This window comes from Stegostoma tigrinum, chromosome 9 (genome assembly GCF_030684315.1).
Source record: "Stegostoma tigrinum isolate sSteTig4 chromosome 9, sSteTig4.hap1, whole genome shotgun sequence".
In the NCBI taxonomy this organism is placed as follows: Eukaryota; Metazoa; Chordata; class Chondrichthyes; order Orectolobiformes; family Stegostomatidae; genus Stegostoma; species Stegostoma tigrinum.
Window position 1 is genome coordinate 78,710,786 of NC_081362.1, and position 12,729 is coordinate 78,723,514.

The 12,729-nt window shown below is 39.6% G+C and overlaps 1 protein-coding gene across 2 annotated transcripts in view; it reads left to right on the forward strand.

The window, feature by feature from the left end:
* Nucleotides 1-9,416: 9,416 nt before the first annotated feature.
* The window catches only part of heatr1 (HEAT repeat containing 1), an 85,377-nt gene continuing 82,064 nt past the window's right edge, over nt 9,417-12,729 (forward strand). For both annotated transcript variants that reach the window (XM_048536467.1, XM_048536470.1), the window contains exon 1: nt 9,417-9,493. The gene's annotated coding sequence lies outside the window, so the exon portion shown is untranslated. The remainder of the gene's footprint in view (nt 9,494-12,729) is intronic.

A 12,729-nucleotide genomic window follows, 5' to 3' on the forward strand; every position in this document is an offset into this window, starting at 1 on the left:
GACAATTTAACCCACCATTCTGACCTTGACTTTTGATTTTCAGAATTTTGTTCCATCTATATCTTTTTCTACTCACAATATCTGTGTCAAACCAGTGGTCTTTTCTCTGTCATAATCAATAATGTGTTTTTGTAGATTTAGAAGTTTTTAAAGGGTGTAATTTCAGTCACATAATAAAAAACAATATTTTTACTTTCTCTGTTATTTTCGGAAAGTGTGTTATTATAAATTAACTATTTTCTGTTATTGACAAAAGCCGGTGTGAGTTACTTTCATCCTGAAAAGCAGTCAGTCAGGCAAATTAGTTATCTTGCAGCATCTGTGAAGAGAAGTGAGAGGTAACATTTTAGGTCCAATAACCCTTCTTCAGAACACCAGACCCAAAACATTAACTCTGATTTTCTCTTCACAAATGCTGCCAGACCTGATGAGCTTTTCCAGCAATTTCTATTTTTGGTTCTGATTTACAGCATCTGCAATTCTTTCAGTTTTTAAATTAGTTAGCATGATGATCTCATTGGGATTTTATACATCTTGTGATAGATTGAGGAACAGTCAGCTATGACTCATCTTCAGAACAAAAGAGAGCTGGAAAGTGATGGTCTTTAGTGTTGACAAAGGGGGAGGACAAGTGAGGTAGTGTAATAGATGGTGAGGTTATCCAGAATAAAAGTTAGAGGGAGTGCTCATGATAGTGGAGGAGAGCTACAGATATAAAATAGGTGTTAATGGTGCGTGTCAATAATAGAAATTAGACCAGCTTTTCTAATGGCAAACCCATACAAACAAGTCACTGAAGGCATGATTGGATTGTAAACAAAATCGAGAATAGTGTTCATGCTCCGAAACTGTTGAGCCCAGTGTTGAGCCCTGAATAATATAAAATGCCTAAATGTGCACTCTAGGAGCATTTCCACATGTGAACAGGCCATCTCTGATCTCATTGTAATGAAAATTGGCTGTAAGATTTTGAAATTATTTCTTTGTTTTGGTATATCTTAATTGTTAGTCAATTTGGGATCAGCCTATGTTTGGGAGCAGCTCCCCCACTGACATTTCGGCCACTGAAAGCGTCAATTCTCTTTCTCACTCTTCTGTGTGAAGTAAAACAAAATTCCCAGCAGCTAACACTGTCTTTCTGGATTTCTGTTGTTAATATGAAAAGGGGCGAAGAGACCTTCAGAGGTAATGAAAGATATTCTCAACCAGTGAATGAAAAAGTAAGAATAAGTGTACCCACAACCTTTGTTGTGTAATCAACAAACAGTTGGAAATAATTGAAAGGAATCAAAAGATTCTGTAAGAAAACAACTCATTGTGTGATCTGGTTTGGTGCCAGAACTGTGCTTCTGTGTAAGGTGGGATTGATTAGGGATAGTCAGCAAGGATTTGTTAGAGGGAGATTCTGTCTGACTAATTTAACAGAGTTTTTTTGAAACATTGACTGAATATATTAATAAGGGTAGTGCAGCTAATGTGGTTTCTATGGACTTTAGTAAGGCCTTTGTCAAGGACCCACATGAAAGACTGATCCAAAGGATAAGAGACCTTGGTATCAAAGGTAAGTTGGCAAGCTGGATCCAAAATTGGCTTGCAAATAGAAGGCAAAGGGTGACGATGGAGAGTTTGTGTTTTGTTACTGTGGTCAAGTGGTGTATCAAAGGGGTCAGTGCAGGGATCCTTGCTGCTTATTATATATGTTAATGACTTAGATGTGAATGGGGAAGGTATAATTAATAAGTTTGCATATGGCACGAAAATTGGTGGTGTTGCTAATAGTGTAGAGGATGAGCTGAAGTTTCAGTCTGATATTGATCAGCTGGTAAATTGAGTACAGCAATTGCAGAAGGGATTTAATCCTGATAATTTTGAAGCGATACTTTTTGGGATGTCCATTCAGAAAGGGATATACACAATGTACAATAGCCCATAGGAAGTACTCAGGAACAAAGGGACCTTGGTGTCCAGGTCCATAGATCACTGAAGGAGTCAGCACAGATAGACAGAGTGGTAAAGGAGGTTCTGGGGATACTTGCCTTCATTAGCTGGGCATAGCGTATAGGAGCAGGGAAGCTTTGTTACAACATTATAAATGCTATGTGCCAGACCAAACCTCGTCAAAACATATTAAGGAGATAGCCTGGACTCTAATCTTTATCTTATTTAAAGACAAGTGTAAAGAATTGTGTTCCAGATATAATTTGATTGATCAAACTATTAAGAATTAAGCCAAACAATTTTATTCTTACACCAGAGTTAAAATACAAACAAAAAAAGCATTGGAATAGCTTTAACTCTATCAATATAACAAACAAAATAATATATATTTTAACTACTACGTATCAACTGTTCCAGTATAACAGCATCCCATAAATACATCCTTGGAAAAGGTAAATTCAGCAAAACAGATTACCCTCACTGGCTATCTTCTCCAGCCCAGGAGAAAGGGGCACCAATGGAATGAATCTAGCAGCAGAGAGAGACCTCAGACTTCTTGCAGCAGCAGAAAGAGAGCTATATCAACTCCAAAACCTCTAATATTAACAACTGAAAGCAAAACCTAAAATCCTGGATGTGTGTGAGCCCAACTCCACCCCACTCATGCTTCTTTCATCTAATTTTTAAAATACCAAAGCTATTTACTGTACTGTATTGACCGTACTTTCTATGGAGCAGCATCTCAGTATCAGCTTTACAACACCCCTCTTCAAGAGAAACTGAACAGAACCCAGCCCTCTTAAAGGCACATCGCATCACAACAAACATTGGTTAAGCCAGATGGAATAATCTGTGCTGTTCTGGTTGCCACACTATTAGAAGAATGTGACTGCACTAAAGAAGATTCAGAGGACATTCATCAGAATATTGCCTGGGATGAAAAGTTTCCGTTATGCAGAGAGACGAGATAGATTGTGTTTGTTTTGCTTAGAACAGAGGAGGTTGAGGGGGTATACAAAATTCTAATAGGCTTAGATAAGGTAAATCATGGGAATCTTTTTGGCATGGCAGGTCTGTCTAAGACCGGAGGGCTTAAGTTTAAAATGAGGAATAAGAGGTTTAGATGAGATCAGAGGAAAATCTTTTTCACCCAGAGAGTGGTAGAAATATAGAATCTGCTGCCTGAGATGGTGGTGGAGGCATGTATTCTCACAACATTTAAGAAGCTGATAAACCCTTAAAATGCCAGGGCATAGTAGGCTATGGACCGAATGCAGCTAAATGGGATGAATATAGTTTGGTGTTTGTTGGTCTGCATTGATGTGGTGGACCAAAGGGCCTGTTTATCTGCTGTGTGACTGTGACTTTTCTTTACTATTCTCATGATTTTTGTCCCTTTGGGTTTCAGTCTGTAAGTGTATTGGAATTTTAAGGGATGGGTTTAATTTTCAGTTATAGACTGACAATTCAACTTGTTCAGGTTTTGCTACTGTCTAAAAAGCTTGATTACAATAGTTATTTTTGTTAGTGAAAACAACCTGGTGTGCATTTTCAATTTACCTGAATGCAACAGTGAGTTATGACACTGACTCCAGAAATACTGGGGCTTGGTTTCCAACGCACTATCCCCATGTGGGAGAATCCCCAAGAAATCTCTTACCTCAGAAAATAGCCAAGAAACTAAACAGAGTCCAGTGAATGCCTGGCAGCTTGGTTTTGGTCCAAGGAAATTTAAGGAATTCTCAAGAACCTGTAACCAAGAAAGGGATTCACAATCGAAATTAAAATTTTGATTATGAGATGCAGTGTTAAACTAATCATGCTTTTTCTTTTGCCAATTTTCTTACCTCTTTTAACATATGAACTTCTGCTGAGTTTACTTTTTAACTAATAATTTAGAATTTGATTTTTTTAAAGGCACCAGTATCTATAACATTCATAACAACATGAGGAGCATTTAACTTACATTACAAGTGGTTCAGATTCAGAACACATTGAAGACAAGATGTGGATATGGATTCAAAAGTAACTTTCAGAGGGATTTAGTAAATACATGATACTTGAAAAAGGAAAAAAATGCAGAATATGAGGAAAGAGAGAGAGTGAGATTAACTAGACTGCTGTTTGAAATATCACGCACAGACTTGATGGATTGAATGGCCTCCTTTAATACTGCACAGTTCTATGATTCATAGCACAATGAGTTTATCAGAGCATAAGTGATTTTTTAAACCAAATATGCTACCTTTCCAGATTATTCAAAAAGGGTCAATTATTCAACCACATTATTCCCACCCAAATTCAATGACTTCCTGACCCCGTTAATTGTAGCAAGATTGTTGAAGCTGACTTCGTGGAAGGAAGTCAATTGACCTTTTTGTTCATTAAGCAAGAAATTCAGTCAAATTGGTCAAACACAGTTTGCTTTTAACTAATCTGCACGAACTGTCCCTTATTAAACCACCATTTTCCAAATGAAACTTCAACTTCATAAGATAGGAGCATAGTCAACAAAATTCTGCTCAAAAGGAAAGAAGAATAAACTGAACATCTGCAGGAAAGTTAGTCATGTCATGCATTGACAACGTACTAGAATCCATAATTGTAAGTAAAATTGAGATGCTGGCTGTCTAAAACAAAAATCCCCAAAAATCACGTGAACTTCCCCAAAGTGGTACCCTTTGTAGTTGTGGTTTGGAAGTGCAGTTGAAGGTGCTTTGATAAGTTGCTGCAATATAACATGTACACTGCACACTCTCTCATCATAGTGAGCATTTCTTGAATGAAAAGGTTGTTTAAGGTAATTTGTCAGAGGAGTAGTGAATGAGGAACTTGTGCTGCTTCAGACTGGTTATGATAGACCTCTGCAGTCCTTTGCAACAAGATCTGCAGTCTAATTGACCACATGGTCAAAGTTATCTTGCTTATCTCGCTCTGCTGTTTGTTCTCAATGCAGCCACCGCAGATATTATTAATGCTCCTGAAACTTCCAACTCTCCGATCTCCCCTGGGAACATTCCTGGGGAAGATCTACCTTGCACACTGAGCTGAGACACTGCCATGAGTCACCGAAAGACCAGCCGACATACTGTTGAGAGACCAGGCTGGGACTCGCCACTGAGAGCCACCAGGATGCTGACAGACCACACTGAGACCCACTGAGAGACCAAAGCGGGAAGAAACAAAGTGAAGGAAACAGAAGGAGCAGAGGTGATCTAATTGGAGTGTTCTATTCCACCACCATCTTGACCAGAAAAATACACAGGGGTTATACGTTTAAGAAGCTAACTAATCTTGTAAACAATCTTGTGAGGAATCTGAGATGCTGGCTAATACTCTATCTAAACAAAATACAATACATTGATTCCCCAACTCACTGCACCACCATGTTGCATAATCTTTCTGATGCACTATAATAATTAGCTCACATCCCATCCATGATGCTGAAGGGAGACCACATAATACCTTCACTGGAATCAGCAAAGAGGTGAAATTATTTGCATTGTTTGAATCGTAGCAGAACTGAATTTGCCTGAGCATCTGAGAAGGCCTTTGTTTCACTTCATGTGTAGCAACTTTACAAGGAGGTAATGACGCTAATTCTTCTCTCACAGAAAGTTGTATTAGGTCATAATTTCAGACAGTACTAAAACAAATCTGCTTTGTAATCAGGATTGTTACAGATGCATTCCATTTGTTAACTGATAATGTCCTCAGACATTGAGCAGTTAGTGAGATACAGAGAATGAATCATGTCCATTGCTACAGCATAATGCAGATAACTGTTTTACATGTTAGTTGCATATGTAGTATTTCAATAGTCTTGGTTATCAAAGCCATGTTATAATGTGACAGGGAATGCAGGGAATGTATTCTGAGTTCTGTCTTTTTGTCAACTGGAAGGCTGATTTGAATGGAGCTGTCCCTTGCTGCTCACTTAGTGACCACACCACAGATTTTCTTTACAATGAAATGTATCTGTGTTTCATATATTTATAAAGAAGAGGAGCAAACAATTTTTAATTGAAAACAGAAACATTGGTAAGAACAGGGAACAAGGTAATACATAAATATCGTGGAGAATTTGAAAATGCAATGGGCTAAGGAGGCTGTGGGAGTTACGCTGCCATCCTCATAATTGGTCAGTATATGGATGATTTGATGACAGGACCGGTATGACAGGTCGGCACAACATCGGTATGACAGGTCGGCACAATATCGAGGGCCAAAGGGCCTGTACTGTGCTGTAATGTTCTATGTAATGTTCTATGACCTGGCCTTCGTGCCACAGCTTAAATGTAAGGCACCCAGACAACTTTTGTGAGTGTACCGAGCCTTCGTGGTAGATTGTGCCTCAGCATGTGTCAGATTGTGTAGAAAACAAAGAGAAGAAAAAAATATATAACCAAGAGATCAGAATCTCCTCAGTTCAGGTGACGGACTCCGAGCTGCTGGTCACAGCCAGTGTACTGTGCACAAGTAAATAAAGGGTGATCTGGTGATAGGATTCCAGCGATTGTGAGGTTATTTTGAATCTGTATGCCGAATGTGTAATGTATCCCAAAAAATTTCCGCAAGCTCCAACACACAACACCGTCACAGAATTAAAGAATTTTCATTTTCGAGAGCGAAGGAAAGGTTGCAGCACTCAGGCCCAATCATCATTTTGTTAATTACACAGCTGTTAAAGGATAATGAGAGTTAAAATGGGTATGGGGTCCTTGTGATTATCCTGCCCACATAGCACACCGACTTCACGGTGACTGCTTATTTTTATGAGTCAACTCTAAATGGGAGATTGAGTGGCTGTGTGCCTCAGCAGAGTTCCAAAGTTCATACAAGGCTAACACCACTTAAAATGAGCCTCATAGTGGGGGTCATTTAGCTTAAATGGCTGGTTTGTGATGTAGAGTGATGCTAACAGCATGGGTTCAACTCCCACACCAGCTGCAGTTACCATGACAGAATGTCTTTCTTAGCATCTCCCCTCTCCTGAGGCATAGTAACACTCAGGTTAAACCACTTTCAGTTATCTCTAATGACAGAAGAACTATGCTAGAACTATGGTGACTTTACCTTTCTTCTGGCTAGTGTAGTTGTTGGAATTATTTGTGGAAGAGAGTCAATGTGGCGCTATAGAGTGTTTCTGAGGTTTTCTGATACTCTACCTTGGAGATGAGGCAATCAATGCCTTTACTATTGAGGGCCCTCCAAACAAACTTTACTAAGGTAGTGGAAGATGACAATTTGGGTAGTCAATGCCAGTAGTCTAGCCCCACTGACCTGAATCCAGTGTTGTAATGATTTTATATCAATGGTTCAAGTCTTCAAATGCAAAATCCCCATCATTTACACCTGGCCTGTGACACTGGTAAATGTACCATATTTGGTGCTGGAAAGAGCCTCTGAACTCACATTCATGCTATTACTAAAATGGCATAATCTCACTTTAATTTTGTCCAGTGCAATGGCTACTGAAACCCTCATTCTTGCCTTTGCTACCTCTCATCTTGATTATTCCAACACACTGAATTATACCCTCCATAACATGATAGTTCTAAAGAGCATAGAACCATAGAGGACAGGACAGAAACAGATTTTTCAAACCGACTTGTCTAAACTGACCAGATATCCTAATTTAATCTAGTCCAATTTGCCAGCATTTGGCCCATCTTCATCTAAACCCTTCCTATTCGAGTACCCATCAGATATTGTAATCAGTAATTAGTTCAGAACAAGGGACATTGGCTCTAAAATGTTTCTCTAGAGGTGCTGCCTGATTGTCTAAATTTTTCCAGTAATTTCTGATTTTGTTTCTGATTTCAAGCATCTACAGTTCTTTGGTGTTTTGACCTAAAATGTTAACTGTTCTTTCACCCTACACATGATTCCTGCTCTGCTGAGTATTTCAAGCATTTTACACTTTTACGTCATCCAACTACATTGTTTTATACTAGTGGCTGTATAACAGCTGTGAATTGATAGAATAAAATCTCATATCCAGTGCATTCAAGCTGTTCTCAGAAACTCCAAAGGCAATGCAAATGAAGTGAATACGTGCACACCAGGAAAGCCAGAAGATAGATTTGAGTTTCTCTATAATCCTACTATTGCTAGTTAGTGGTGAATAATCAGTTGACTTGTCCGAATTAATCATTTTTTGCCTGATTGGCACATCTCTAGACAGAAAGCTAGTTAATACTGATAGTCAGTCATTCCAGGTAGTTGTGGTTGGGATAATACCACATAAAAGAGTAAACATCAACCTCAGCACAAAAATGGCCAGAGTGAAAACTTCACCCTTGTACAATAAATTCACATATTCAAGAATGAAAGGCTCACCTGCAAGTCAGCCAGACTGGAATGAGTTTTGAACTAGGTTCAAATGAATATTGAACTGTATTTCAACAGCTGTTTTTGAACAGCATAGAGAAGAATGAATTGGAAGACACACTGTCTCTCATTTCTCCTCCTGTGGTCCAGTGACCCTTTCTCAGAGCTTCAGTCACCGGACCCAAAACATTAACTCTGTTTTCTCCTCCACAGATGCTGCTAGACCTGCTGAGCTTTTCCAGAAACTTTGTTTTTGTTCCTGATTTACAGCATCTGCAGTTTGGTTTTTAAGCTGACATTTTGGTTCTGGATCCTACTTCCAGACCCAAAATGTCAGTTTTCCTGCGCCTCCGATGCTGCCTGGCCTGCTGTGTTCATCCAGCTCTTGTTATGTCAGACTCCAGCATCAACAGTTCCTATTATCTACAAACTTTACAGCCTCCTTAATTTTTTTTTCCTTGGTCTCACACATTGGGCCTGTCATGATATAAGTTGCTTTCAGCCCTGGTTACCCACTCTGTCCTTTATCACATGGCATGTGTTGTTTTTAGCACAGCCTGTCCATTCTCCCCTGGTCTTGGATCTCATTATCACTTATGTGGCTCCTCTTCTGTGTTAATCTATCAACAAATCCCTCGTCTATCTACTCCTTCTAAACTCTCTGTGTGGGCTCTGTCTTTATCTATCCTCTCATCTCTCCTTCCTGTCTCCCACCTTTACCAAGATGCCACTGTTTCCGAGCTGCTACAGTTCTGATGAAGAGTCACCATATTCAAAATGTGTTTCTTTTTCCCTATGGATGCTGCCAAACCAGCTCAGTTCCTCCAGCAATTTGTTTTTATTTTTTTCAAAAATTCTTCAATCTCAGAAATACGACTTTTATGACAAAGTTACCAGATGAACATTGCTCACAAGAAAGGACGTTAACATAAAGGCCAAAATGAAAGGTTTTCGGCGCAGCATTAACTTGGGAACAATTTCGTCCCATTTGGCAACATTATCGCTCTTGTCAGCGTGGGGTGGACACTTCACACTCATTCCTCCCAACCCGAGGGGTCACTGTGACGGGTGGCTTCATCCAACCATACCTCCCAGGCGGAGGGGGCGCTGTGGATGACTGGTTGGCGGATTGAGGAGAAGTTCCGGTTCAAGGGTGAAGTGACAGTTGCCATGTGGGGTGAGAGTGAGGAGTGAAGGATAGTATCGTTAAATTTAAAAAAAGGTGAGTTTAATAAAGTCTCGGAGGATGCTGTTCAACAACAGCTTAAAGTGTGTGAGTTTTCCCAACAAAACGTCTTTAATTGTTCAAGTTTTATTGAACTGTATGGTTAACTTTGTTGCTGTTTAGTTAAAAGAAACAGAAGGGTGCATGTTCCCTGCAGGTACTTACCGTGTTTTTAATACTTAAGAAATAATGTTCATCGTTTCCCAGTTGGATTTTATTTCAGGTTATTAAAAACGCATACTTATAATTGGCTTTTAAAATAAGTACTTTAAAAGAGACGATGGTCTTATCGCTTTCTATTAAGCTGAGATGATCAAAGGGACTGAGATCCACACTGTCATGGATTTGTAGAGCTGAGTGTTTTCTCCATAAAATCGAGATAGGTGACAGATTTAAACTAAAGTGAGAGAGAGTTAATCCCAACGGCTGCTTGGCCTGCTGTGTTTATCCAGCTCCACGCTTTGTTATCTCGGTTTCTTCCACTTGTCTGGTTTTTGAACTGCATTATTTGAGAACGTTTCTAAATTGAAAAACTTCCCTTGGAATCATAAATCTGATTCTGAAGCCCTGTTTACAGCTGGGCAATAACAAGGCTCCAACCAATATTCCAAGATGGTATGATTGGCTACAATAAACTGCATCATTTTAATACATACGCTTTGCATTGCTTTTACCACCACCTGGATTGTATATACTAAGCAAATGTCTTTTGCAGAGTCAAAGTTTGAAATGATGAAAAATATCATAACACTTAATTGGTATGATGTGCTGGTGTTCACTGTTTAATATAAAGTGGTTACGTTTTAGCCTGAATAAAAATTAAATTGTGGTGGAATGGCATTGGTCAATCAACATTCTAGAACTAAAGTGGCTTTGACAGGTTTAATATATACAATGATGACCCATCATCTCTGGCCTTTTACTGTCTCTGATTTGTTAGACATTCAGTCCTGGATGAGTAGAATTTCAGCCACTAAATATTGGCAAGACCAAAGCTAATTTCTTGTGTCATTGTTGCACACTCTACTGTCAAGTAACACTGTATTACTGTCCTAAACCAGGCTAATCACAACTGTAACTTTTCATTTCCACTGTAACGCTTTTCCAGATATGTGTCTATTCAGTCACCAAGATCACCAACATCCATCTCTAAGATTGCTTCCTCCTTCCTCTGCCTCAATGCATCTGTTGCTAACATGCTTGTCCGTGCCTTTGTTCCCTGTAAGCAGTGCAGCTGCACAGCAGCTAAACACCCTGTGCACATTTGATCATCCCCCACTGTACAACTTCCACTCTGGTTTAAATATACAACTCAAACTACTCAGAAATCCATGCAGGCATAACAAAAATTAGAGGGAACATTGCATGAGAATTAACTGTTCCAAACTCTCCACCCAGTTCCTTGACCTGTTTACCCAGTAACCATGTGATAATTGCTAGAGCAAGAGCCAATATGTATCAAAGTCTCAATTTTAAACTTCTCGCCTTTGCTTTTAAATCCATTAATTGCTTTACTCATTCCTTTCTTTGTAAACGCCTACAGCACACCTGGTCTCTGTGGCCTTCCACTTGTGGCTTTTTCTGCATTCCTGATTTTATTAAGTATACCGTGAACTGCCAGATCTTCAGCTGCTTGGTGCCTAGGCTTTGGAACTCCCACCATTAGCTTCTACCTCTCCTTCTTCTCTAAGATGTTTCTTAAAATCAGCTACTTTGACCAAGCTTTTGGCCACCAGTCCAAATATCTCCTTATATAATTCTGCATCACATTTTTTTGATTCAACCGTGAAGCGCCTCAAGATGCTTTGCAACTTAAAGGTGCTACGTAAATGCACCTGTTGTTAGGACCTGGAAGGAAACTAAGGAGAAATATCTCCACTTAGGAATTAGTGGAGTCAGCGTTTCGTTAAAAATTTAAATGTATGTCAAGGCAAAAAGTAGAAAAGAGGCATTGCACTAGGTTGGATCGTTTGTGGGGGTCAAAGATAAAGAACAAATTGGTAATAAAAAGTGAAGTTAAGGTGCCAGTGAACCAGGACATCAAATTATATTTGTAGACCGAATGGAAGTATTTGGCAAAGCGGTCACTGACCTGCATTTCGTATCCATGCTGAGGAGACTGCATTATTGGTTAATTTGGAAAACTTTGTTGCATTAAATATATAAAGAGGGTTTGGAACTCTGGACAATAGTGTAGAGAAGCAGATAAATGAACAGATATTATGTCACATTCCAGAGTAGCTGGGTGTGTGGAGGGTAGAAGAATAAGTAAAGGTGGAGTCAGGAGGAAACAAACCCTCCAGAAAGTGGACAGGAATAGGTAGGATGACAGGTAATGGAAGTTGTGGGAGATAATCAAGTGAAGATGAAGGGTGATGTGTTAAATGCGTGGAAAAATTAGTTGCAAAGGCCTAGCAAACAATATGAACACCAGTTAATGATTCTTTCATCTACTTACGCTTGTAATTAAAGGATGACTGCATTTTTATTGGTACAGATTGCTGCTGCTGACGCAGCACCACAACAGAAAGGCACCTTCAGAGTCTCTTGAACTTTTGGGATGTTACTCGTGTCTTCCACCGTGAAGACTGGTGCAAAGTGAGAATGAGTTTAAACTGCTTTTGTCGATATTTATTCAACAGCTTTGGACAAATGGAATCTCCACGTCTCTGGCAAAGGTCCAAGACCTGAACTCATTCTCCAAAAGTGCTGTAATGCATCAAACGTTTTTGCCCTTTTATGATGTACTTCCAAGTATTCAGAAGGGGCACCTTCATTGGCAACTGCCTTCAACGACCAGAAGAAAATGCCAGGGCCAGGCTGGCTGACCCCACTGTTTGGAGAGGAGTACCCTACCATGAAAACATTAGACCTGCTGGCACAGCCATTGCTACCAGAGCCCATGAAGTCTTTGCATGTAGCCCCTCCTCTGAAACTGCTGGGATGCCACACTGATTTAGTTCACGAACCCCTGACTAAATGGAGGTCATCATTCCAGTACTATCAATAGGCCAATTAATTATCCACCCCGATTGAAAAATACTTGAAACATGAGGCTTCCCACTGTTGGGAATATCCCAACGCAACAGTAGTATCAGACTTCCATCCTGACACTTGCCACCTCCATTTAGCACGGATTTGACACTTCGGGCTTGTTTCTGGATTAACCAGTGAGATCATAAGACATGAGAGAAATTAGGCCATTCGGCCCATGGAGTCTGCTCTGCCATTCA